Here is a 25,772-nt window from a genome sequence, read left to right as displayed (position 1 = left end):
GAAGTTAATCTCTTTCCAATCACACTTCATTGGTCTAATTAATCTAGTGTTGCAATGTAGTCAGAAGTGCAAATGTAACTCCAGCTCCATATGAGAATGAAGGATATCCAACCCGCACAAAGACTCTTGAAGTGACTCAGTAACCTTCTGTATGTTCCTTATATTTTCACTTTGCCTTTTTGTTTAATTCCTTTACTTTTATGTTTCTCTCTGCCCTTCAAGGTACTCTCACTCAAACCTTCTTATTAACAGCTATGGACATCAAACGCTTTCCAAAAACTGGAATACATTATCTCTGTGGCAATTCAGAATTCATTTGCTGCCTGCTAAAGAAAATATATATCAAGCCTATGCACTTACAATTTACTATACCCGCACTACTTATTCAGACACTCTTTCATATTTCTTAGCCAAGGAAGACAACTTTGATTCTGTTGATGACTCAATTTGAGTTTCTATTTGTATATATGTCTGTAACAATTTGCTAACTCCTGAAAATTTCATTATACATGAATAAATCTCCACTTATATGTTCAAATATTCACTGCTGCCATTAACTTTCCATGTTCAGGAAAGTCTTTGAATCCAGCAACCTAAATACAATTTCTTTTATGTTCTTTCACTAATTAAATCATTTTACAATGTTGCAACTGGGGTTCTTGGTATATTTAACATTAACTGACTAGAAGGGGACTGACACACACACACACACACACACACACACACACACACACACACACACACAGAAATATTTCTTTGACACCTCTTTCTCCTTTGTTTGCATTATAACAATTACTGAGTGGTTATAATTACAGTGCAGCTACTCACAGAGGTCCAGTGTCGGCTGTAACTATCATATGTATGTATTCTAATGCGTTAATGCGGAAACGATTTATGCTGAAAAAAAATTAGTTAATTTTTGCCACCAGGTGTAAATCTGGAACTGTGAATGTAAGAAAGATGTATAGAAATGTTTTCATATTTATTGGACTCTGAACAGGATGTAAGTAGAAAGGGTCAAACACATGAGAAAGGCATAATGCTGATTTTACTACTGACCGCTATTTACACAGCATGATCAATATGAGCACTTGAGACATCAACAAAGTGTTGTATCCACAAAACGATGTGATCAACAGTTGCTTGCAGCAGTTCTGTCAGAATTGGAGGAATGTGATTCCGTATAGTGGCCTTCAGATTAGGTAGACTGAATGTGTCCCTGGTAAACATGTTCCCTTAGATCTCCCCCAGAGCTAAAAATGTGTCTGGGAAACCTCTGGAGGTAACAGGTTCATGTAAGGACACATTATTAAGCAGATCTTTTACTGGGCGAGTGACATGAGAAGCTGCCCTGTCTTGAATGAAAACTTGTGTTTCCACACAGTTATGCTCTTCCAAAGCAGGATTCACATGCCGTACATGCAGACGCCACTTTACACTTGACAGGCCCTCTGTGTGTATTCTCTTCAAATAATGAATAGAGAATACAGGTGGTTGAGAATCCACATAACACAGTCACATACAGCAACTGCAATGGCTCTTTGTGCACAACATGGTGTTTAATAATACCCCAGATTCAGTAGTCCTGTGTATTCACTGCACCCTGCAGTGTAAAAATGTGCCTTGTCACCCCATAGAATATTGCTTAGCCACATGTCATTAACTTCAATCTGTGCCAGAAGCCGAAGAACAAATTCAGAGCATTGCTATGAATCATGAAGTTTCAGTTACTACACCTTCTGAATTTTGTACAGGTACCAGTATAAGATAGGGTGCAAAATTTTCCATACTGTTGATCATGGGATGAGCAATTCTTGTGACACTGCACAAGCACTAGCACTAGCACTACCTGGGCCACGTGTTCCATGGCTAGTTACAGCAATAACAACCTCGTCAGTAACTTCCACCGGCATGGGACGCCTTCCTCTTCTAGGTGCCACACCAAGCTCACCTGTGTTTCCAAATTTCATTATCTTCTTCTTTAAAACATTTAATGACAGTGGGCCTCTCCTCAGATCTTTTAGTTGACAACAGTCTCTCAATAGAGCACTGTAGTTGATTCCCTTCACAAAAGACAGCATTCTGCACATTATTGCTTTTCAAATGACAGTGTGGATGTCATATCATCATAAGAACAGTGTACAGCACCAGATTTGCACCTGGTAGCTGCAATTGGAACTAATTTGCTTTCCAGCATAAATTGGTTCCATATTAACACATTAGCATATCTACCAAGTTTTTCTGTCATATGATAATTACAGCTCACACTGGACCTCTGTGAGTAGCTGTACTTTAATTATAACCACTGTGTATTACTTGAGAAAGCATCAGAAAGCAAACTCGGCTGTAACAGAAACTAACTCATTCAGGTGGTTAGCTGTAGCCAAGCTCCAGTGAAAGACAGTATACATTGTCGTCTTGCAGTCCGAGCAGGGAACGTCAGCAGAAAAAATCTTCACTAGCAGCTGTGAAAGCATGCTGTTAACATCCTTAAATTTACTGACAATGAGGTGAAAGGAATGACTGTGCTGATGGAAAGTGTAACAAGAAAAATGATGAGGTTGTATCAACTGTGTGCAAGTTACATCAATGAGGGAATGATGATGAGCAGAGAGGGATTTCTAGAAGCACAGTAAATAGATAAATATTCTATTAACACAGGAATAACAGTATTATTTGGCAGCAATTTCTGCAATATTACGAACTTTGCAAAAGGTTCACAGTTTTTGTAACACAGAACTGAACTTCAATGCTAGCAAGGGAATTCTAGGAATAATTATTCCATCTATGGAATTCAGTTTTAAAATGCACCAGAAAAGACAAGTCATGCTATGCAGGACACTGGCATAGAGCCTGTGACAGCATTACACTATTAAGAATACTGCAGTGTTCTCCCCCCCAACTGTTTCTCAGGCAAAAAAAGCACAATGGTTTTGTCACCCTGGATACATCCTAAGTTCATTTCCTTGGCTAATAATACTTCCAAAACCTATAGTTTGCAAGAATTAAGATTTTCCTTGTAAATATCAACTTCTAGTACACCTATTCTCAGCTACACATCATTCACTCTTGTTTCTCAAATGGATCTCTCTGCAGTAATTTTGTGGATGGGAATTATCCCTCATGTGATAACGGCATTGATTCAATACTGTGTGGAATCTGTTACAAATAGGACTAACATAATTTTACTGTTGCTTCCCCCACAGCAAAAACACTAAAACTAAAATCAGTTTCAGTGTAACACAATTCTGATAAGGCCTGGATGAAACTGGGCATTGGTTAATTGAATACTTCAGAAACTGTTACATTCTAGGAATTACTGAGCTGCAAATAAAAATAAAAATAGGAAATACAAATTACTAAAGCTGATGTTTGCGATGTAAAAATGGGAAACACATAAACTGGTTACAAGACAAGTATTTATCTTCAAAACTAATGAAATCGTGAGCTACTACCCTCTAGCTAAATTGGCATCTTATACAACTTCACTGTTAAGTGCAACAGGAAGGAAAATACTGGAAAGATATTGAAGCAAGATATAAAATTAACAACACTGCTTTCTAAAAAATGAAAGTACTTTAAAAGCAAATGTGGCCTAAACTTGTATGGCATTTACAAACCAAGCAAATTCTTGAGAAATGGAAACAAACTAGATGCTTCAATACAATACATACAAAACACAAAAAATACAAAATATGAAACTAAGGATGACAAAGACGTTTGATTAAAAGGAACATGAAAGAACTGCAGTTCAAATATAAATAGGCAATGAAGCAGTTTCAGCATCCTACCAAACTGCCCATTTACAAACTGCTTCTGGATCGAGGATCCGGCGTGACCTAAGATGGAATCCATCCTGTGGATTAACAATGAGAGCCTGTGTGCTGGAAGCCTGGATATGGTTTTCACGCTGTTTGTCACATCCAGCTAGGTGGATAGTGGACTCAGTTACAAGATTTATGAACATTTAGAAAATGTTCGCACCCATACACTTGAGAACACTAGATGATACAGACGCTGTTTCTCCCCCCTATCACTCCCCCCCACCCCCGCCACACACACACACACACACACACACACACACACACACACACACACACACACTCTCTCTCTCTCTCTCTCTCTCTCTCTCTCTAACATTGCCAAATACTGTAATTAACATGCTAACCCTGTAAAGTTACAAGATAAAGGGCAGCAAAAAGAAAAAGATTATCATTCTGCAGCCAAGAAAGAATTCACTAGGTGGGGGGAGGGGGGGGGGGGCTGCTATCTCTGATGAAGGCCTTGTTGGCTGAAAGCTCATTTTCTGACAGTCTTTTTTGTGGTGCCTATCTGTAACTCAGCATCTGCACTTAACATTGTTAAATACTGGAGTCACACGTAACCAATATAGCAAGGAAAGGAGAATGTTCTTCTACCAAAGATACAGTGTTTTTTAATTATATACCACACTGTGACAAAAATGAAATCCAGAAGAGGAGGTTTATAAAAGATTCTCAAATGTGACAGTAAAACTAGTTTATACACTACTGAACAATAATATAAGACATTTTTACAAAATTTTAATGAAAGTGATACTTGCGTAGCATTCTGACACTTGGGTATGGAGTATGTTGATAGCTATTATCATAGGATAATACACATGAGAGTGAGGCAAATTTCCCATACACTACTGCAGTCGCAAACCAATTGACCAGTACCTTTAAACCTGACCGACTGAGGTCATTACAGATGGAGCTCTGGACAGGGATGTTGCAGGTTGAAGAAATGATTCCACCATTCATTTAAAGTAATTTAGAAAAACCATGGAACACATAGTTTGAAAAGTGACGTTTCCACCATCAACTTTGGTTAAAATAAGTAATGTATTTAGCACTAATGGCTGGTTTCAAGCTTTAACTCATCATGAAGTGCATGAATGGATGTTGACACTTTCCTCAGTCAGATACTTATGAAGTGGATATGTTGACACTTTCCTCAGTCAGATACTTATGAAGTGGGTATGTTTACATTTATTCATACATTTGAAAATTGAGCTAGAGCTCGGAACTGGCCAGTTATGCTAAATCTAGCAAGTTCACTTGTTTTATAGGCTACTTAGTGATTTATTACTTGGTCATTAGGTTGTGGCCTATTTTTCTGTGCCTACATTTCACCTCCTAATGCTGCAGAAATCTTCAGAGGCCCAACAAAGCAGTTTGTTAATTCTCAAATTTTAGAATCTGAGCTGAACACTTTATAAGTAAAATGCAACAACTACGCTTGACACCCGACCACTTACTAAATTTCGTTGAATTGCGTGGAGATCATTTATTGTGCTGCAATTCCTAAGGTTTTCTTGGACAGGAGTTACATTTATAGTTTCCAAGCCAAGTTTACAACACCAGTTTTCTGCAAAATGATTTGATGACTAAGTTACATGCTTCAAGTAATGGTCTCAGCCACTCTCCCGTCATTTGAGGTAAATGACTAGGATACTCTTGAAAATATTGTATGGATGACTGTTGTTATCAGTCCAAGTGGAGGGAGAAAAATGTACCTTTCCACTTCTTGAAATGTTACTCCATGCTGCAGTGGACCATGCCCAACCCAAGAGCAGTAACGTGATTCACATTAACTGTGTTTTTACATAAAAACTGTATATAGGTACCATTGATGGAAGTGGGATTAATCCTCTTGTCCACAGCTTCACAATACATTTCTATCCTGAAAGTTCTCACTGATAGCAAAACATTGTGATCACAGTGCACAATTGCTAGAGCTATTCATTCTGGTGAAGTTCTTGAGAAAAACACTTGTTATCTGCGATCAGTGTTCATAATTTCCTATTTTGCCAGCAATCTACTCTACTGACACTCAAATTTTGTTGACAGGTGTGAAACCATTAATGAGAGCTTAGAAGTCTACCATCATGAACTTCCTCCGGAATGATTGTGAATTTTAGCCCTTGCAATCTGATATTAACAGTAGATGGGCTGTTTGTGAATGTGTTGTGGCCACTAATCCTATGTGTTAGTCCAGTGATCAGATATTTCATTCTACAATAATTCATCAACCAAAATGAGCACTCATTTGGGGAGCATTGTTTCTACCACTTCATTCGGAATCTGTGTGTGTGCGCGCACTACATAGTTATGGTTCTCTGTTTAGTTTCTAGGTAACAAATTATTTCTAAAAACAATGATTGTTCTGTCATTTACACATGTTGTCCAATGAAATTACACTACAATACCCATATTTTCAGCTATGTATGGAACAGGAGCAAAGTACAGGAGCAATGGCAGTTCTTATAATTTAGGTGCAGTTATTTTTTTGTATTTAATCTAGACTGCAGTGGAGAACATTACAGCTACAGTAAAGTAAGTTGCTAGTTAGTAAACTCCATCGTGCTCACAATCAACTTACAAATTATGGTATGTTTGTGGAGTTAGATAACATCTCTGGGTTATAATGATAGAAATCTTGAAAATAAGAGGGGCAATGTGCTGAAACTATATCCACAAAAATCAGGTTTGGAGAGGGGGAGAGGTGGTAACAAAAGCAGAAAATCAAGACACATTCATGTTAAGAAGGAATGAGCAATATACAACAATATTAATAAACTTTTACGTTGAAGAAGCAGAGATGGGAATTTAGAAAAAATATATTGATAGTATAAATGCAAGAAGAAGAGATACTCACAAGAGAATCAAATACAATGAACTTTCTTAACGGAAAATAATGAAGAATTTGAATAACTGATGAATGGAATGAACAGCAAATCTTCAGTCTCAGGACATTTTCTAGAGTGTTAATAGAGTTGTTTCTAGAGTAGCCAAGGAGAAAGTTCCACACAACACACTGTCTGTGATGCAAAGTGCAGGTCCCACCTTCCTTCAACAAAGTACCCACAATACCTATGGCTTTGCAGTTTTTCTTGAGTTTCTACCCCTCAGTGTGTGTAATGAAACTACTAACCCAAGAGGCCTTAATAATAATAATGCCTGAGAAAGACAAGAAACTAATTTGCCACTCATTACAACACGGATAGATATAAATGTGAAATGAAACAAGGCATTCAGCTGTGGATACTACTGTGATATTGCAGAAAGTGTTACATATTTAATCACTATGATTGACAGTAACAAGACAAGCCTGAAGTCTTCCAAATTCTACAGATTCAGAGCTAGGGAGGTGAGTGCATAGAAAGTACAGATTATAACTTTGTTTATGTTGTTGTTGTGGTCTTCAGTCCTGAGACTGGTTTGATGCAGCTCTCTATGCTACTCTATCCTGTGCAAGCTTCTTCATCTCCCAGTACCTACTGCAGCCTACATCCTTCTGCATCTGCTTACTGTATTAATCTCTTGGTCTCCCTCTATGATTTTTACCCTCCACGCTGCCCTCCAATACTAAATTGGTGATCCCTTGATGTCTCAGAACATGTCCTACCAACCGATCCCTTCTTCTAGTCAAGTTGTGCCACAAGCTCCTCTTCTCCCCAATTCTATTCAACATCTCATTAGTTATGTGATCTACCCATCTAATCTTCAGCATTCTTCTGTAGCACCACATTTTGAAAGCTTCTATTCTCTTCTTGTCTAAACTATTTATTGTCCATGTTTCACTTCCATACATGGCTACACTCCGTACAAATACTTTTAAGAAACGACTTCCTGACATTTAAATCTATACTCCATGTTAACAAATTTTTCTTCTTCAGAAATGCTTTCCTTGCCATTGCCAGTCTACATTTTATATCCTCTCTACTTCAACCATCATCAGTTATTTTGCTCCCCAAATAGCAAAACTCTTTTACTACTTTAAGTGTCTCATTTCCTAATCTAATGCCCTCAGCATCACCCGATTTAATTCGACTACATTCCATTATCCTAGGTTTGCTTTCGTTGACGTTCATCTTACATCCTCCTTTCAAGACACTGTCCATTCTGTACTTTGTTTATACCTAAATCAAATTGAAGGTAGTAAGTACTACAAACGAGATGACAAATTTGCTAAATATCCAAATTCAACAATAGATAGCAGTAGAATTTAAAGACTTCTGTCTCCTAGAAAAAATATTACACAATATATGAGAAATGAAATAAATGCACAGCAACGGTGTAGTGAAAACTGTTCAGATATATAGTGACAACTGACAATTTGTGCCAGACCAGGACGGGAAACGAGATTTCCTGCTTAGCACGAGAAGTTGCCTCAACAATTAGTCAACCTGACTTGACCGAAACTTCCACTATCACTGATGTAACCACAGGTTCTCGCAAGTGAAAAAATATTGAAACTCTAAATCAGGCCAGTAGAAGTACTCAGACAGCCTAATGCAACTGCTAGTTGAAAGCAGGAAATCTGAATTTGAGTCCCAGTCTAGCACAAATTTTCAGTTGACACCACATTTTCGTAATATTACAAAAAAAAGTGAGGGAAACATCAGAAATACAGATGCTAGTAAACACATCTTTCACAGAAAAAGCTTAACTGGTATCACATATTGATATGGAACTGAGGGAGTGTTTCCCAGAAACTGTGTCCACATATTTGCATGGAAGTGAGGCATCGACAGTGTAAAAATCGTGAAGCACTTTAAATGTGTTATGAAAGAATGTAAGAAAATTACAGGACAGAATGAATAAAATGAAGATACGCAGGAAAAAGAATGCAACGAAAATTTCTGAAAAATTCTATTGGAAATTTGAAGCAGAAGATTAAAAGTAAATTTTGTAAGGTGTTCAGGATATTTAACATTCAAATTGGAAAATACAGAGGAGAGGGAAAATTGGAAGGATATGCAAATATCAGACCATGAAGAAAAAACAGAGTGTGTCAGGTATAGCAGATATGCATACATGAAAACCAAAAGATATAACAAAAAAACTTCAGTCAGTGACAACAACAGGAAAGTTCAATAACAGCATAGAAGTGACAAACTCGGGGCACTTGACAAATTGGTGAAAGTTGCTCTAGCACTTCATATATTTCAAATATTTCCTTCAGACAATTTGAAACAAAATCCTGTTGTACTACACTGAAAATTCCATGTGAATATCAATACGGCACATCAAATTATGAAATTTTGAAGTCCACATCTTGCAATAACAGAGTGTGTACGAAGACAAGGAAAAAAGAATCCTGGATTTCCTGCTTTTAATACACTTTTTCCCAGGTGAAAATACACTCTTTGCGTTATGAGACAGTATATTTTCCCTCAGAATGTTAAAACTTATCAATCCTTTGAATGGTAAAAGTTTTATTCACTGGTGCGAAGCTTCCGTGCTCATTAGGAAACACTACCTAGAAAAAAAATAACGTGTTTCGGAAAGATCTTTGGTGTACAGCAACATACACGCTGCATATCTTTGTAATAACAAAGTATAAATACGTTCGTTTTGGAAGCACTGAAATCGAGAATGTGAAGCGCATTTCTCAACCAATCATAGCTCACATCATGTTATCTCAACCACACCTGTAACCATTCGTGCTGCCCCTCTCTGTATACATTCAATATCCCTTGTTAGTTCTATCTGGTATGGATCACACACACTTGAGCAATATTCTAGAAAAGGTCGCACGAGTAATTTGTAAGCAATCTCCTTTGTAGAATGACTGCACTTCCTCAGTATTCTACCAGTAAACTTAAGTCAACCACCTGCTTTACCCATGATTTGACCTATGTGATCATTCCATTTCATATCCCTACTAAGTGTTACACCCAGGTATTTGTACAAGTTGGCAGATTCCAACAGTGACTCACTCATATTACAGTCACACAGGAAACTATGTTTTTTTTTGCTTTGTGAAGTGTAAAATTTTAAATTTCTGGCAAGTTGCCAATCTCTGCACCACATTGAAATCTTGTCAAGATCTGGCTGCATATTTATACATCTTCTATCAGATAGTACTTCATTATAGATAATTACATCATTTGCAAAAAAATCTGATTTTATTATTAATACTTTCTGCAAGGTTATTAATATACACCAAGAACAGCAAGGGTCCTAACACACTTCTCTGGGGCATACTTGAAGTTACTTCCAACATCTGATGATGACACTCCATCCAAGGTAACTTGCTGTGTCCTCCATACCAAAAAGTCCTCAATCCAGTCACAAATTTCACTTGACACCCGATATGATTGTACTTTTAACAATAAACGTAAGCGCATTACCAAGTCAAATGCTTTTCGGAAATCAAGAAATACTGCACCTATCTGGTTGCCATGATCCAAAGCTTTCAGTATTTCATGTGAGAAAAGCAAAGTTGGATTTCACATAATTGATGTTTTTGAAATCCATGCTGGTTGGCATTGAGAGCTCATTCTGTTCAAGATACTTCATTATGTTTTGAGTTCAGAATATGTTCTACAATTCTAAAACAAACTGATGTCAAGGATATGGCACAGTACATCCGTGGATCACTTCAAATACCTTTCTTGTAGACAGTTATAACCTGGCCTTTTTCCAAGAACTGGCCGCAGTTTTTTGATTGGGGGATCTACAATACCTTATAGTTAGAAGAGGGGCTAACTCAGCCACAAATGCAGTATAGAATCAGAGGGATTCCATCAGGTCCCGGAGCTTTGTTCAGTTTTAATGATTTCAGCTGTTTCTCAGCACCACTGACAAGTACTTATTACATTCATCTTTTCAGTGGTATGAGGATTAAATGGGGGCCAATTCTCCTGGGTTTTCCATTTTAAAGGAACACTTGAAAACAGAGTTAAGCATTTCTGCTTCTGCTTTGCCATCCTCAATTTCAGTTCCTATCTGGGCAGTAGCTTTGCTGCCTCTAACAGTCTTTATGTAGGACCAGAATTTCTTGGGGTTTCGTGATAGATCACTTGACAATATTCTGCTACGATGATCACTGAAGGCATCACACACTGCCCTCTTCACAGCAACGCGTGTTTCATTCAGCATCTATCCATAGCACTATGCTTTATTTTATACCTGTTATTCAGTGGTCTCTGTTTCTTTAGAAGTTTCTTTACAGTGACCGTATACCATGTAGGTTCCCTTCCACTACGAACCGTTCTACTGGGTACATCTATCAAGTGCATGGTCAACTATTCTTTTAAACTTGAGCCAGAGTTGCTCTACATGCTACTGCCCTGTGCTGGGAGCTTCACGTTCATTGAGATATGACACTACTGATTTTTTATCCAGTTTACTGTACATATATATATCTTTCTGCTTGTTTTAGTTGTCCTTTGAACTTTGCTAATCATTGCTGTCATAACTACATCATGTTCACTGATGACAGTTTGAATGTGGACATCCTCGATGAGGCCAGATCTATATGTTGCCATTAGGTCCAACATATTTCCATCATAAGTGGGGTTCCTAACTATCCATCCTATGTTGGTTGGATGCTTGGTGGGGATCAAACAGCAAGGTCATCAGCCAATCTATTTAGGGAAGAAAGGGGAAGGACGTTGGCCCTGCCCCTGAAGCAACGTAGGGAAATCATGGAAAACCTAAATCAGGATGGCCGCACATGGGTTCGAACTGTCGTCCTCCCGAATGCGAATCCAGTGTGCTAATCACTGCGCCACCTTGCTTGGTATCTGTTCTACATAGTTTTCAGGGAAGACATTTAGTAAAGTTTCACAGGGTATCTTTTCATGCTTACCTCTAGCAGAATTTTAATTTTTCCAATTGATTGCTGGACGATTAACGTCTCCACTGATGATTACAGTTTGATTGGGGAACTTACTTACAAGTGAACCGAGATTTTCTCTCATGTTTCCAGTTAGATCAGGAGATGCATCTGGCAGGAGGTAGAAGGATCCAGTCATTTTACGCCCACCCCTAATACTGAGTCTTGCCCAAACAATCCCACATGTAGTTTCAATTTCTCTCTTGGTGGATTTGAATTCCTTGTCTACTGTGACAAATACATCACCTCCATTTCCCATCTGCCTATCCTTTTGATATAGGCTTAAATTTTCCAAAAAATCTCACTACTGATGATTTCAGGTTCCAACCAGCTTTCTGTACCTAGCATTATGTGAGCTTCACTGCTTTTCATGAGCACTTCAAACTCTGCCCCTTTGCTGCAAATGCTTCAGCAGTTTACCATTAGGATTTTAATACTCTCACCTGTGGGGGGAATGGGACATTTTTTCCTACATCACACTGATACTGCTGGGTTTCCTACAGCTATCACTATCTGGACTGAATAGAGAGTCACCTCATCTAAAAAACCCTTGTGTGCACCCCATACACAGTCCGCTACCTGAGTAGCAGCCTCTGATGTGTAGTACACATCTGACCTATTTAGAGGGACCCTACAGTCCTCAAACATATGGTGCAAGTCCAGAAAGTCGCAGCCTAGCTTTCACAGAACCTTCGAAGTCTCTGGTTCAGTCATTCCACTTGACTCAGAACCAAAGGGCCACAATCATTTCTTGGGATGATGCTGCAAATTGAAAGTTTCATTGAAATTCCACATGCAAGGCTGGTTTTCTCAACCTTCTCCACCAAATGCTGGAATGACTCAAGAATGGCCTCAGAGCTCAGACAACAGGCATCATTTGTTCCAATGTGCACCACAATCTGGAGTTGTTGCAGCCTCTTCCCTCAATGGCTGCCAGAATAGCCTCATCATCATGTTGAATGAGGCCCCCAGGCATACACAACGAGTACACCTGGTTTCCTTCCCTGTCCCTTGCTCCCATTTCCATAAGGGGTACCGCCATTCACCGTATGTTTGAACTGCCAACGATTGATAGACCCCTACCATTTTTGTATGTGCCTCCTCCTGACACCAAATGAAACAGACTTCCCAGAACAGATGAAGTGAGTCCCGTTGGTTCAGTTTCAGTGAAAGACAGCACCTCAAACATTTTGGTTAGGGGAACTGGTAGAACACCGAGTCCTCCCTGGTTGCCTCCACCTGGTACAGGATGCCTAGGTCTGCCATTGACACGCCACCTGCAGACAAGTGGATGGGTAGTGACAGATCCCTTACTTTCTGTGGGGAGACAGGATCCACAAAAGAGGATAGCAGTTGAGGCACCTTTGGTACAAGTATCACATGTACACTACTCTCAGAGCTCCTCCAACACACAGATTCACAACAGCTGCCAATCATCTGACAGTAGTCAGGGCAATTTCCAGCTGTTTACGAATGTTAACCAATTAATGCCGAGTTTGAGAATAGCATTCACAGTGGAGCAGCATTTTGGCTAGTGCAATGTATTACAAGGCAGTGAAAAAATTAACTTTGAAGTAAACCTGCTGATCATCTTTTAGTCTGTTGAGCTAAAAAGTTGCTAATTCCCTGTAAGAATTGAAGAAAATACACAAAATGAGGTATCTATTGAGGCAACACAAAAATCTGTGGCAAAAATTTCTAGTTTCCTGAAACAGTTTGATGTTAATTATTGTTGTCAGCAAACTCAAAAACAGAATTAATTCACAATAAATGCAGATAATACATAGGGCTACTCCTCTTTAAGGGAAAACTAGATGTAACATAATATGTTAGTTACTAAATCTGCTACAGTAACTAAAACACAAACACCAATTTGCTACAAACTACTCGTGGGTTATGCAAAGGACAATGGGAGCTTCTGAAAATTCTCAAAAATGTATGTTTATTTGCCAGTGACATTTTAAATGATAGCATAAATGTCTGGTCTTCCAGTCCCAAAATTATTCTACATGGCTGGTCCTTAAAATGTTAAGTTTTGAATGCAAGTCAAACACACTGTGATTTGAGATTTACCACATATTCTCACATTAAACATAATTCATCTTGTGTGAAAGGAAATTTACTTTGAAAGTAACACTTCTCAAACCACCATTCGCAATATTTTCCCATGACTTGTTAGAAATTTTGACAGTTTTTATGCCATGCTCATCAAAAGAAGTTTTTTTGTTAAGAAGCATTGCCCATCTTCACCCTAAGGCCTTTGACAAACTTTGCCACTGGCAAACACTTGTGTGTGCACTGTGTTTTGTTGTAAATGGCACATTTTCCTTGCAACTTAAGTTTTATGTTGGTTTTTTCTCTTGTTTATGTTTTATTGCTGCAGTGTTATTCTGCAGTGGCAGGGCAAAGTAAAACTCTATGTAACTTAAGTATGTATTAGTTCATACCATCAAAATTGCAAACATTTAACTCCTAACTAAAATAATGAAAAATTCCCAGAATTCTAAGGAAATTCTATGTTTTTCCCATTTTTCTCCTGGATAATAAAATTCCCAGGTTTTTCCAGGATTTCCCAGTTATCCTGGGGTGTATACATCATGAATAAATACATTTGTTATTTTTATAGTTTAATACTGATGCCTTTTGTGTAGATTTAAATAACTCTAGACATAGTAAGGTAAACAAAACGACTGTATAAAAAATTATTTCCCGGATATAACACACTTCTCTCTAATCTGACACTATTCCAATGAACCACCACAATACAGTACACACGCAGTTCACAGAGATTGTGCAATGTGTGACATGATATACTGCTATTGTAATATAGATCATAAGGCATAACGCTTATTGGTGCAACACTCTCATTCCCAGTGGGATGTGATACACGATGTGCTTTGCAACGCAACTCACTGTACGACAAGGAACAAGGCAGCATGAATCATGTTCCTGTTTCAGTTGCAAATCATGAGCTCTTCTAAAGAGGATATTGCTGTACCTTACTATTTATAGGTCAAAAAATTGAAAAACAAAAGGAAGTACTTGGCGTACCCATGCAGTGCTACAAATATCCAACATACTTCAGCTGTGGTTTCTCGCGAGCTCTCCCAACGTACCACAAATTCCACAAAGGAGACCACACAGATTCCACTTCGTGGAACAATAAGTTGTGCGAAGGAATGAGCACTCAGCGTTGCACAAGGTGACATGACAGATACATGTATCAGTGTTGTACTACTATTGTCCCAGAATGAACCAGTTAAGTGGCTTCTACGAAGTTTCTATGCACTCTGCTAATGTGGGCTGCTTCTGCATCGTATCTCGGGTTGCATCACATATCACATATTGTAACACCTCAGTGAGAACCATGCCTAACACATATCTTTGTTCAATGTAAGTAAATGAGATGTGCCTTATAGATATAATGCATATTATGTTACAATAATTTTTAATTACAAACATTTAGCAATTCAGTGGTCTGGGCAGCTTCAAGAAGCTTTCGGTATCATAGGCAACGCTTCTTGGGTGAAAAATAGAAGAGAAGAGGAAAACAGATATTACTAAATTTTTACTAGCCAATAGCTACTTTAAAAACATTTGTCTCTCTTTTTCTTTGTTATCTGCGGCAGAAATGGCCAGTCGAATGAGCATAATGGTACAGACTTCAGTCAGTGTAGTATACTGCAACATACATGTTTTGCACAGTAGAAGTACTTCTTGTGTATATATATGTGTTAGAAACATTTTTCGCTTTCATATAATGCGAGCTTTCTTGGCATTACTTCACTGGATCTGATAATACTCTTTGGTACAAATCTGCATGCACACAAGAAAAAAGAAAAACAGAAATGGTCATTACACTATTTTTACCTGCCTTTTTTAATATTTTAAAATGTTTAACTTAACTGACAAAATCAAACAATTACTACACTGAATTATTAGTTTTGGTTGTCTAAGCATCTGCCTTCAGATTATCAGATTATGTTACTGTCACAACAAGATACTATTACATTATTGCATGTTCACATACATGAGATGCCAAAACTGAGCAGTACAGTTTTGACATAATGTCTATTTGATCGTGCACTATGTGATAATTTGTTGGGACAGTACCATGGCAATAATATGATCCGAAAAATGGTTGCTATGACAACTGAAATTGGTAACAGATTTTAACAACTGTGTGTTATATGGTCATCCACAGAATAAACATATTTTTTAAGAACAAAACATGACAGACTTTTTCATAAGGCTTAATGATTTCTGTACTGCCACAATAAATGTGCAATGATAGGAAAGTACAGTTTTATATCTGCCACATACCTGGACAAAACTTATATCTTGCAGCTGCACCTAAGACTGTCACACACACCATGTCCCACAAGAAGAAAATTTCATGCAGTTTCACACATCAGAACAGATTAGAACCAAATATATAATTTTCACACAATTAAAGCAGTCAACATAATAACAGTTAAATACAGTCACCAGACCACTTAATAAAATACTATTAAATAAAAGTAAACAATTAATCAGCTGCTTTTCAATACTTCTAAGCACATTCTTATTAATGATTTTTTTATTATATCATTACTGTAAACCTACTAGAATACCAAGACTTCAGGTAATTTAAATTAATGAAATGATCGGTCAGTATCACATGACTGCTAGGTGCAAAGTTCTCTGACATGGAGAGAGATGGCATTGCTATCAACTAAATTTTGCTATTACTGTATCTATACGTACTGCACAATAATGCAATTATAGTCCCACCCTTATTTGTAGAAATGCTCATTTATGAACTTCTTAGATTAGTTGTAGTACATATGTTATGTCAAAATGAGTAAACAGGAATACTGGTCCCATGCCATCATAAATCTCGGTTTTGGACAGTATGCAGACAACAGAATTTCATCCAAAGGTGGTGAAGGTTTATGAAACATCTACTCCATAATTTTCTACATTAATAAACCGATGGGGTTCAAACATGACAACTCATCTTGCAGATGATAAATGCAGAGGACATTCTAAAACAAACAGCAAATGAAAATCTAGAGGAACTGCACAATATGCCATTGTATGATCCAGTAATTTACAAGGTTACTGCCATTTGGCCACTGCTAGCCACAGCAGGCAGCTCTGCTGTGCCACCACTGCCTTTGTCGCAGTCAATGTGTTAAAGGTGTACTATAAGAAAGCTCTAAGTAAGATGCATATCGATTGTTTTAATACCTAGTGGTTATAATTACAGTCCAGCAACTCTAAGAGTTCCAGTGTGGGTTGTAATTATCAAATGGCAGTGAAACTTTGTACATATTTGAATGCACTTATGTAGAACTAATTTACGCTTGGGGGGGGGGGGTGTATAGTTCCAATTTTGGCCACCAGGTGCAAATCTGGCACTGTAAATGCAAGAAAGATGTACAGAAATGTTTCCACACGTAATGGATTATGATCAGCACATGACTAGTAACAGTCAAACACGTAAGAAATGCATAACAATGATTTTATTATTAACTGCCACTTACACAATTTGTACAATATGAGCACCAGAGACATCGAGGATATGCTGTACAGTGCCAGATTTACACCAAGTGGCTAAACTTGGAAGATTTTTTTTTTTTTTTTCCAATCATGAATCCATTCAGCATTAACGCATTAGTATATCTACCAAGTTTCACTACCATAATAAAATTAAAGCCCACACTGGACAAATGTAACTGCACTTTCATTATAACCATGCAACAGTGACCACATGCTAATGTGAAAGTGACTGCCAAAAATGAAATGACAATCAAAGTAGTGGTGGAGGCCTGTGAAACTGCACAAGAAAGGTGGAGGCAGTTTCCATTTACATCTATGTTTATACTCTGCAAATCACTATGTTGTGTATGGCAGAGGAGTACATCCCACTGTAGCAGTTATTAGGGTTTATTCCCTGTTCCATTCATGTACAGAACACAGGAAGAATGACTGTTTAAATGCCTATGTGCCTGCTGTAATCAATCTAATCTTGTCATCATCCTCATGTAGGGGGTTTCTAGTATATTCCTAGAGTCATCATTTAATGCCAGATCTTAATTTTGTTAGCAAACTTGCTCTGGGCAGTTTCCATCTACCTTAAAGAGTTTGCATGTTCACTTCTTTCAACATCTCTGTGATACTCTCCCATAGGTCGAACAAACCTGTGACCATTCGTGCTGCTTTTCTTTGTTTATGATTAACACCCCTGTCAGTCCTATTAGGCGTGGGTCACACGAACTTTAGTAGTATTCTAGAATGGGTTGCATGAAAGATTTGTACGCAATCTCCTTTGTAGACTGATTGCATTTCTCAAGTACTCTACAAATAAACCGAAGTCTATCGACTGCTTTACCCATGACTGAACTTATGTAACTGTTCCATTTCATATCCCTAAGAAGTATTACAGCCAGGTATTTGGAAGAGCTGGCAGATTCCATTGTGACTCACTGGTATTATGATCACAGGACATGGCTTTTTTTTGCATTTATTTTGGCAATGCAAAATTTTAAATTTCTGAACATTTAACCCTAATTGCTAATCCTTGCACCACTTTGAAATCTTAAGATCTGACTAGACATTTACACAGCTTCTGTCAGACAATACTTCATTACAGATAACTGCATGATCTGCAAACAGTCTGAGATTACTATTAATATAGTCTGAAAGGTCGTAATACACAGAGTCTGTCAAAACGACCTCCCACATTTCGAGAGTCCACTCAGTGAATTGTGGTGGGAATATCGACATGGAGCGGGTATCGATCGAAAGCAGTGCACATGTGCAATGGCTCTGCTACATGAGCATCGCATTTGTTGTGGAGGAGTTTGTGATGTGGTTCTGCGATTACTACTTAGTAACCATTTCACATTCGGTGGAACTTTGCCAACTTTATTTTGTTCTTGAATAGAAACAGCTATTCGAGTTTGGGTATTGATCTTTAGAGCATTAGTTTCTGCACTGAAAAGAAAATCTATTGGCTGACTTCGGGCTCTAACAATGGCGGAAAATGTGGCACGTGAGAGTGCCTATCCAGCAATCACCAAAGCGTTCAGCACTTAAACATTCAGCTGTCCTGGAATAGGCTCAGAGGAGTGTAAGAAGTATCCTTCACAGAAATATTCACATAAGCCCATACAAAATGTTGGTTACTCAAAAATTAAGTGAGAGAGATTCTGAAACTTGCAGACCTGTGTGAAGGAAATTGTTTAAAACATTCCCCCTGATGCTGTTTTGATTTCTTCTGATAAAGTCCCACTGGCACTTGTCATGTAAACAAACAAATCTTCCACTACTGGGCAGCTGAAAACTACCAGGAAATTCACCACTGATGTAGGATCCGCATTTTTTCAAAGAATGTGGTGTAACATTAATGATCACTGTCACATGATAAACATCTTCCTTTGATGTATGTTAAATCCATTTGTTGGGGACCATGAACAGGGGGCAGTTTGGTTCTAACCAGATGGAGTCGCTGCTCACATCTCTCAGCGTTCTCTGGAAATTTTGAGATAGTTGTTTCCTGGATGCCCCCCTCCTCACGAGGAGGAATCGCCTGGTCCCCAAGATTACTCGATTTATTAGGTTGTGATTTTTTTCTTTGAGGACAGTTACAGGATGAACTGTAAAAACATTGTGCCACACTCATACAAGCTCTTAAGGAGGCAATCACCCAGGCAGTGGCTGCTATACCACAAGAAATGGCATGAATAACTATGGAATCTTCCGGGAAAGGCTTCGCCAATGTATTAACAATGGAGGACGCCACTTACTGAACGAATTTTTAAAACCAGCTACTGTAAAATGGTGTAGTACTTTTTGTTCGCAAATAGAAGTCTCTTCTCTGTATCTTCCGTAGTTTCTTAGTAACTACCTTTTGAAACACAGGGAGTCTTTTCGCTGAACCCTGTATGACATGAACAGTGAAGTTCCCGACAGACTTCCTTGCGGAACACCCAAAGTTATTTCTACATGTACTGATGACTCTCCATCCAACATGCTGTGTCCTTGCTACGAAAAAATCCTCAATCAAATTACAAATTTCGCTTGAGATCCCACACTTTTTTTTTAGTAATAAGTGTAGTTGCGGTACTCAACTGATTTTCAGAAATCAAGAAATACCCGCGTCTACCCATCTTCAACCAAAGCTTTCAGTACGTCACGTGAGGAAGCTTAGAGTTGGGTTTCACATGATCGATGTTTGAGGTCAGAATGTGTTCTAAGATTCTACAACAAATCGATATTGCACAGTAGTTTTGTGGATCACTTCTACTACCCTTCTTGCAAATAGGTGTGACCTGTGCTTCTTTCCAAAACTGGTCAAAGTTTTTTGTTCACCAGGATCTACTATGGATTATAGTTAAAAGAAGGGCTAACTCAGCTACAAATTCAGTATAGACTCTGATTCCATTCCCCCTAGTGGTTTGTTCACTTTTAAAGATTTCAGCTGTTGCTCAACACCACTGATACCAAATTTATTTCACTAAACTTTTCAGTTGAATGAAGATTAAATTGGGGCAATTCTCCTGAGTTTTCCTTTGTAAAGGACTCTTTGAAAAACCAAGTTAAACATTTCTGCTTTTGCTTTGCTAACATCAATTTCAGTTCCTGTTTCATTCTCGAGTGACTGGGCATTAACTTTGTTGCCACTGTCAGCCTTTATATATGACAAGAATCTCTTCCTGGTTCTGTGAAAGATCATTTGGCCATATTCTGCAAAAGAAATCGCCAAAGGCTTCACACATTACTCTCATGACAGTCAAATGCATTTCATTCAGTATCTCTCTATCTGTAGCCCTATGCTTTTACACCTATTATGCAGTAGTCAGTCTTTCTGTGAAAGTTTCTTTACAGAAACTTTATACAATGGAGGACCCCCTCCTATAATAAACTGTTTTAGTGAGTAAATATCTATCTCCATTGCCTGATCAACTATTCTTTTAAACTTGAGCCAGAGTTCCTCTACGTGCTCCTGTCCTGTGCTAAATGTTTCAAGTTTCTCATTGAGATATGACACTACTGCTTTTTTTTTTATATCTAGTTTACTGAAATCATGCAACTTTCTACTTGCTTTAGTTGTCCTTTGCACTTAGTTAATCATTGTTGCTAAGGCTGCCTCACTGTCACTGACACCAGTTTCAATGTGATCATCATCAAAGAGGTCAGGTAATTTGTTGTCAACAGATGTAACATATTTTCACCATGAGTGGGGTTCCAATCAATCTATGTAGTTCTCAGAGAAGGCATTTAGCAATGGTTCACAAAATGTCTTGTGCCCATCACTAACAAAACTGTAATTTTCCAAATTGACTGTTGGATGCTCAAAAGTCTTCAATAATGATTGCAGTATGACTGTGGAACTAACTTACAAGCGAACAGAGATCTTCTCTAACTTTTTTGGTTACATTAGATGGCAAGTCTAGTAGTCAACAGAAGGCTCCAATTACCATTTTATGCCCACTGCTGATACTTAATCTTGCCCACACAATCTTGCACATTACTTCAATTTCTGTCTGTGAATTTGAGTGTGTTTTCTGGTGCGACAACTACACCATCTTAATTTCCAACCAGCCTATCCTTTCAACATACAGTTAAATTTTCTCCTAAACTCTCATTGCTATCTTCTTCAGGTTTTAACCAGCTTTCTGTAGCTAGTTTTACATGAGGTTCACTCATCTTCAGGAGTGCTTAAAACCCTGGTACTCTGTTGTGCATGCTTCGGCAGTGAACAACTAGGATTTTAATACTGCTGCATAGATTACGACCAGTGTTATCTCACATGCATAAGGAGTTATTTTTCTTGATTGAAATGCTGAGGTATAATGGAGGACATCATGCTAGTTTTCTGAATAGAAAAATATGAGACTACAAGGATTGAACTATCTTTCATGATGATAATTCACCTGTCCATAATGGTACTCTTTGTTAAACGGTAAAGAGAAGCATCTGCACAATGAATTGGTGGCATATCCATCCCACTTGCCAGATTACGGACCCTCTGACTTCAAACTAGTCCCATATCTAAATTAATTACTTGTGGCTGGGAAATAGGAGTCAACTGACAAGACTAAGGTAGCAGAAGTGGTGCTATTTTAAGACCTCCCAGATTAGCAGTTGAGATGCAAACCCAATTACTCGAAAAGAAACGAAGTGCAATGACTTAAACAGGGATTTCGTAACATAATAAGTGAATTTTTTAAATTAAAAACAGTCATTTGAAATCAAGCTGAGAACGCTTTCCACTGATTTCTTCACAACTGAACACTGCAGTCACCAGAATCGTTATTGACAATGTAGATGGTACCGAGTAGGTGACTGCCACACAACATGCCTACACTAAGTAGAATACGATAGTTTCACTACTCACCCTGCATATATACAGTTCGATATTAATGAACACGCTTGGTGACAGCCGTACTGTGCAGTGATCGTGTGCTGGGCTGCGAGAGCGCATACGGTACTGCACCAAGCCTTAGGAACCCCGCTTGCGGGAACAGTCGCTCGTTTGTCTGCGCTAAGGCCGGACATTTACGTGCACTGAGGCTTCCGAGCTCCTGATTTTATTAAATCGGAAGCAAAGTTGCAAGAAGATTCGGACACCAGGGGGCTGTATTACCGACAGCCGTTGTGCAAATTGTCGGTGTTGGTTGTGGACTGCGGGTTGGCGTGGTTTGGGGGGTGCCTTCTTGCTGCCATGTGCTGCCTTTCCGGCTGGATCGAGCGCCTAGCTGCCGCAGATACTCCATCTGCCCCCCCCCCCCCCCCCCCCCCCCCCCCCGATGCGTAGGGAATTTCCCAAGTCTAGGCCTGGTCGCTGGCCAGTCACCCGCGCTTGGTAGGACGATAGGGTCGGTGTTGTCGCCTGAGACGGATAACGGTGACAACGAAAGCGACTCCCGACACTCCCTGGCAGCTTTGACTCCCTTTCCGCCGACGGACATGAAAATCATCGGAGCGAGAATTGTCCCTCAAGCGGGAGGGTCGGCCATTGCGATCTTAGGAACTGAAGAGGCGAGTGCAAACAGGGAGCCCTCAGCTCCAAAAACCCCCCTAGGCTTATCACCACCAACTAGAGCTCTTCCATCCCCATCACAGCTTCCACTTGCAAGCGCAACTAAAGACAGGAAAACCCCTACCGTACTGCGACTGCTACTTCCGAATGGACAAGCGTCGCCTAAGCAAACAATGAAACAACTGCGTAAGGAGACAACCCGAGAGGAGAGGGGTGAAACATCGGCTGTAGAGAGGGGAGTGGGGGGGGGGGGGGGGGGGGGGGGACCGACCGGACATATCAGAAGACGAGGATGCAAACGCAGCAAAAGAGGATAACTCTGCAGACGCGGGAATGGACACGGGTAGTAGTAGCTTAGAGTTCCTCACAAGTCTGATACCAGGAAGGAACCAGGCAGCGACAGACGGGGCGGCTGTCCAGCAGGGGTGCTCCGAGGCAGCCTCTGAGAAGACACTCCCTCCAAAACAGACCGATTTAGGAGAGGAGAATGTCCCACGAAAGAGGCCAGCAGCAACTTTCCAAATAACATCCCCAGAAAAGCCAACCGCCTCGAAAGGAAAAGCTCCCAGTTTGCAAACGTGCCAAAAGGCATCACATGCCGGCACAAAGGCCACAAAAGGAGTACAGCTAACTGAGGACGGCTTCCAAGTGCAGAAAAAGAGGCACACGGCTAGAGCAGCGGTGCCCAAACAAGTACGACCACTTGACACCTCAAATAGGTATGTCACATTCACGGACGCACCGGGGGAACCAACAATAGGGGAACCCACTGTGGAACCGACACAGAGAACAGTTCAAATCCCCCCAATAGTCATTGTATGGACCGAGGACTTCAAAAGCCTCCAAATACTTTTGAAGGGTGTGACATCGTCCACACTATCATTCAAGGTGGCAGACAGAGATACCTACAAGGTCCTCACAAAATCCAGAGAGGACTACGACAATATTATGAAGGTAGTGAAAGATAAACGGCTGCACTCATATACTCACAGCACGGAAACCATTGAGGCTCCTGAAGGTAGTGTTCCGCAGACTCCCCTTCCCGATGGATCCTGACCATCTGAAAGAGGAACTTGAGGACCTAGGCTACGGAATAAGGGCTGTATCACGCATGAAGACGCCGAAGACAAATCGGCAAACGCCGCTGTTCATGGTCGTCCTGGTAGACAACATAGAAAACAGGAAGATATTCCAGGTAACTAGGGTCGCGAACATTACGAACGTGCAAGTTGAGAAGTTCCGTGGTAAAGGGCGCAGGGCACAATGCTACTCCTGCCAAGGGTTAAACCACTTGGCAAGATATTGCACAATACCCCCACGGTGTGTGAAATGCGCAGGGGAGCACCAAAGTAGAGACTGCCCCGCACCAAGCACGAACACGCCCAAGTGCTGCAACTGTGGGCTCGCCCACATAGCAAGCTACAGGGGGTGCGTGGTCTTCAAGAAGGCTGACAACAAACAGACTAGGAACAACATACCGGCAAGAAAAAACACCACACCAGCCAGGAAAATCGAAAATAGCGTAAGTTACTCCAGCATTGCCAAGCCGCGAAATGACGCGCGAGCAACAGCGGGTGGCAAATGCGCAGGCGCAAGAAGCGCAAACGCGCAAGCCACCGAGAGCGCAGCTAACACGAGCGAAACAGTGACGACCACAGAACACACCAATGACGTGAATAACACCTGCACAAACATCGCTGAGGAACTCCGCGAGATGCGCCTTCTAATGACATTGTTAGCCGAAATGATGAAAACCCTACCGCAGCTCCTAGTAACTGCAATTACAACAGCCAACAAGGCCCAACAACCATCTGGAACCAATATAACCAATGAATAACGCCATTCATGGATTAACAGTTTGCGCCTGGAACGCAAATGGCATACGTACCCAAGGAGGGGAATTCAGGCTGTTTCTCCGGGACGAGGCAATAGATATATGTCTAGTTTCGGAAACTAAGCTAAAGCCAGGTATTTACGTATGCGCGGCGAATTACACATGCCACCGCACAGATAGGTTAACACATGGAGGAGGCACTGCTATTTATATTAAAAACTGCCTCAAACACCACATTGTGCAACTGCCAAGACTTCGCACAGTTGAAGCCACAGCAGTTGTAGTAAAAACATCGTCAGGCGAAACCACATTCGTTGCAACCTACCGACCACCAGGTAAACTACTGGACCTGGCGGACTTCGCGGCATTGTTGTCCATCCGCAGGGGACCTCAATGCCAAACACTCCGAATGGAACTCCAGAGTGACCAACACGAGTGGACGTCGCCTGTTAAATGTGGTTCGACAGCACAACGCAGTCGCCCTGGGACCATATGATCCCACCTCCTACCCTGCAAAATGCGGCCGTCCCAACGTGCTCGACATAGCACTGCTGAAGGGAGTAGGCAACCGCACAACTGCGACAACCCGAAACGCTCTCTCGTCGGATCACCTACCGGTAATATTCGACCTGGAGGTTCAAGGCGAGCTACTCCAGAGCCACCGAAGGCCACTAGGTAAAGTCAACTGGGAACAGTTTAGAGAGAGCCTGCAAGGTACCCTCAATGACATCCCAGACCCAGCTGACATAGGTACAGATGAGGCAATCAGAAGACTTAATGCAGCTACAATACAGGCTGTAGCAAATGCGTCCCCCAGAGGCCCACAAAAAATTAAAGACTTCTCACGCCAGCTCCCCCAGAGCTAATAGACGCTATAGCCCGCAAAAATAGAGTCTTTCGGGAATGGCAAGTAACCAGAAGTCCTGTCACTAAGCGTCTCCTCAACAGGCTCAGGAGAGAGTTGAAAGTGGCGGTAGAAGGCCATTGTAATAGGGAATGGGAAGGGAAAATAGCCAGCTTGCAGATAAACGATGGGTCAGCCTGGAAAACGACAGAGTACTTTCTGAGGAAAGGTCAAAGCATCCCTCCCCTACAAGTCAGGGGTGAGGCAATATGCGAGGCTGACGCCAAGGCCAGTGCCTTGGCCGATGTCTCTGCGGAGAATTTCACTCCTGTAGAGGATCCCATTGATGAGGAGCATATTCGTCTAGTGCAGCAACGGCTCCCAATCTTCCTCAAAAGTGATTCAGCAAC

At 40.2% G+C, this 25,772-nt stretch overlaps 1 protein-coding gene across 3 annotated transcripts in view; it reads right to left on the bottom strand.

Annotated features, from left to right (window-relative positions):
* The window catches only part of LOC126175610 (CCR4-NOT transcription complex subunit 9), a 72,475-nt gene that overhangs the window by 3,720 nt on the left and 42,983 nt on the right, over window positions 1-25,772 (bottom strand). The gene's annotated exons all lie outside the window — the stretch shown is intronic.

The sequence above is a fragment of the Schistocerca cancellata genome, chromosome 3, assembly GCF_023864275.1.
Source record: "Schistocerca cancellata isolate TAMUIC-IGC-003103 chromosome 3, iqSchCanc2.1, whole genome shotgun sequence".
Classification (NCBI taxonomy): Eukaryota; Metazoa; Arthropoda; class Insecta; order Orthoptera; family Acrididae; genus Schistocerca; species Schistocerca cancellata.
This window is presented reverse-complemented; position numbering and strand designations above follow the sequence as displayed.